We start from the raw sequence: 3,980 nt of genomic DNA, 5'->3' as shown, positions 1-3,980 counted from the left end.
TAGAGCTCTGATTGTTTGTGTTTGTGCATGAGTTTCTCTTATATGGCTTGATCATCATCTATCCACTTTGTTCTCTCTTCGAATTCTCATGTGTGGCTGTCTTTGTGCTGATTTGCACTAGCAAAAACTTTGGCAGCTAGGGACAAACAATATTTTGTAAATAGTCCACAGGCCCCTCTTAGATGCTAACTATGGTGTATATTCCTCTTAGTAGCTATTGTATCTTCATTATATTGGTTGAAACTTGGCTATATGATGTTTTTAGAATGACTTGACTATTTAAATTTTATATGACTTTAAAAGGTTTGCTTCTCAGTTGAATGCAGTTTAGCTGTTTGATAAAATTCCTCTTTCAAAATATGCACAATACACGTCTAGTATGAGTGTGTATATTGTGTTTGTTTCTATACTTTTAAACATGCATCATTGTTTGTAGTGTGAAACCCAGTTGAAATTTTCACCATTTCAATCAATCCTTTTTGTATATAATAAACACACAAGATAGTCTAAAGAATTACATAAAAGTTATTACTTTTTTGTTTGATAAGTTGTGGTATTTTATTAATGGAATCGATCAATATATGCTCAATATAATGAGCATGAGCACATCGTAACATTAAAAAATTCTGCTTAAAAAGATTGCTTCTTTCAGCTTTATTCTGCAATGTTTTATATTCTACAATGTTCTGTTGATCAAATTGGTTTCAACCTAATAATCCTAAGTAGGCGACATTATCTGCCCATTTAGTAAGCCATTCTTTTTCACATATTTGCTAAAACTTCTATTTTGCAGAGTGCTTTGATATGCTTATCTAAGCAACATTTTGTGCTAACCTTATATGAATTTTCTAATATGTGTTGGCGTCGTTGGATTTGATTATATTGGTTGAAACTTGGCTATATGATATTTCCAAAATGACTTTACTATTTAAATTTTATATGTTAATTATCCTTAATTTATTGTTAAGTTGGTGCTAAATGTTATTCAAAATCATATTTTGAGAGGTACATTTTGGTTTATTTATTTATTTATTTATTTTTAAAGATTATTCCAATCTTCTATTCAATTTGATTGAAATAGTAAGCTTATAATTTAATCTCCATTATGGTTTCAAATTTAATTTTTCCTGCTACCAGTTTGATAGTTATCGTCATTGAAAGTGTCAAAGTTTATAATTTTAGTACAAATTTTGTAGCTTGTTATTGTGATTATCATGTATAGTTTCTGTGGAAATATAATAATGATGAATATGAAAGGCTTATTTCATTTATTATTTTAAGGCAAAACTACAATATTGGTACCTCAAGTTTACCCTGTGTGCGCAATTGGTCCCTCAAGTTTGAAGCGTGCGCAATTGGTTCCTTAAGTTTTCAAAATGAGCAATATAAGTCCTTTTACTAACTGTCATTAACGGTGTTACTTATGTGACTAACGGAACAATGACTTGGCATTTTGTTTTAATGATGTGGCATATTTTTAATTAAAAAATTACAAATTAAAATTACACATGAGAAACATTATTTACCAAATTAAAAAAACTATTTTCTACCAATTGTAAACACCCAATGACGGCTTAAAAAAAAAAAAAACACCTAGCCACGAGACAAAGAAAGGGAGAGAGGGAACAACAGGCCCCATCCGACGCAACGCTATTGTACGGCAACGCTATTATGTCACCCTTTCCAAACCTGCAACGCTACCATACACCCAATGATTTAAATCAGCACCCAACTCAGCACTTCAAGCACAGTCCTGTTGCTTTTATAGGTCTCGCCAACTATACCATTTAGCATACTTATAGGCAAGCTTGAATTGGATCTTAGAGGAGCCTTCCCTTTCAAAGCTCTACTTATTGTACTACTTGAAGCATAAAAAGAAGAAGAACCTTCTCTTTCATCAAAGCTCAACGGATTTTTTTATAAAATAACTATAAAAGCCAAACTATATTATTAGTTAGCTTAGGTTTGAAACAATTTTGGGATCTAACGACTCGAGTCTTCGAGACTCGATTTCACTGTAGCAAACCGAGTTTAAGAGACTCGATTTCTGTGTATCTTCTTCCTCCGTTCTTTTTTCTCCATTTCAGGTCCTGTTCATCATCTTTTTCCCTTCTTTCTCCATTTCAAGTCCTGTTCACCATCTTCTTCCCTTCTTCCAAACCCCCAAAAATCCATTTCATCTAAATGCCTTCTTCCTTCTCCATCTAAATCCATTTCTCAAAATCCCAAACCCAAATCACGATCTCAATTGGAGCAAAAATCCAAACCCGAAAATCATGATTTCTTCCTGCGTTGGTGGGTTTCTGCGCTGCTCACGATTTCTTCCTGCGTTGGTGTTTTCTGGGCTTTGTGCTGTGATTTCTGGGTTGTGTTTTCTGGGCTTTGTGCTGTGATTTATGGGTTGCGGTTTGTGCTGTGATTTCTGGGTTGCGGCGTCTGTAGTTTTGAGAGAAATCGAGTATTAGTGAGTCGAGTTCCAATGGAAATCGACTCTTACGAACTCGATTTGCTACAGTAAAATCGAGCACCACATACTCGAGTTGTTAGATACTAAAATAGTTTCAAACCTTAGCCAACTAATAATATACTTTGGCTTTTATAGTTATTTTATAAAAAAATCCAAGCTCAACTGTCTATTCCGTAACAATGAAATCTCTCCCCTTCTCTATCTTGTGGTTGGCTAGGTGTTTGTTTTTTTTTTTTTTTAAGGCCGTAGCTGGCTGTTTACAATAGGTAGAAAATAGTTTTTTAATTTGGCAAATAATGTTTCTCATGTGTAATTTTAGTTTGTAATTTTTTAATTAAAAATATGCCACATCATTAAAACAAAATGCCAAGTCATTATTTCGTTAGCCATATAAGTAATACCGTTAATGACAGTTAATAAAAGAACTTATATTGCTCATTTTGAAAACTTGAGGGATTAATTGCGCACGCTTCAAACTTAAGGGACCAATTGCGCACATAAGGTAAACTTGAGGGACAATATTATAGTTTCGCCTTATTTTAATTTATGAAGGGATCTAAGAATACATTCCGCTCTCAAAATGGTTTTTTACCCCAATTGTTTTAGGGGCTCTATATACTTGAGAGACTCTTTGAAGTTTGAAGTTTCTGAGTATGCTCTTAGTTTTCGATATTAATTTCTGGTGCCTATGTCAAATTTATGTTTCATCCCCCCTCTCTCTTTTTGTATCATTGCGTTATTATTATTATTATTTTTTAATAATGACTTATGTGTGGTCAGTCAAAAAAGTGAGAATGTAATTTATATATATAATTATAGGTTATTTTTGGTAGTGTAATTGGGATTCAGCCATCTTTATATAGCTGTTGGGTATGATTTTTTTTTAAAAAGATTCTATTGATCATTGACGGAATGCAACACTTACTCTTCTAAGTTTATGAAAATTATTCTGAAGGAAAAATGTCAACAAAAGCTTATTTCTTTCAATAGGTTAATTACTTACTTTCAACAAAAATAATTGTCAACAACTTATTTTGAATTATCCCATGTATCGCACGGGTTAGCGACTAGTATTTTATATATTCACAATTTTTTTTATTTTTATAAAACAATCATTTCTTACATGTGAAGGAAGGATTGTTAACCCAGTGGGGTTGGCCAAGCGGTTCGGCGCTTGGTCTTAGAGTGCTTGTACTTGGCTCGACTAGGTGTGCTCCCTAGTTCGAGTCCTGCTACCTGCACTTTGAAAAGAATCCCTGGGCCAATGCTTTACCCCTTCGTGGACCGACCCGGCACGAATAGTGATTAGTCTCTGGTTGAAAGCTTTGAGGATACACTGTGAGAAACCAAAAAAAAAAAAAAAAAAGAAGAAGGAAGGATTGTTGATAAAAAAAAAAAAAAAAACCAAAAACAATAAAGAATTTGGGTCAAAGTGCAAATCCCATTTGGTATATATATATATATATATATATATATATTTATATATATATTTTCTTTCTTTTTAAAACCTCTA

The sequence above is a fragment of the Quercus robur genome, chromosome 1 (genome assembly GCF_932294415.1).
Source record: "Quercus robur chromosome 1, dhQueRobu3.1, whole genome shotgun sequence".
NCBI lineage: Eukaryota > Viridiplantae > Streptophyta > Magnoliopsida > Fagales > Fagaceae > Quercus > Quercus robur.
Note: the sequence above shows the minus strand (reverse complement) of the source record.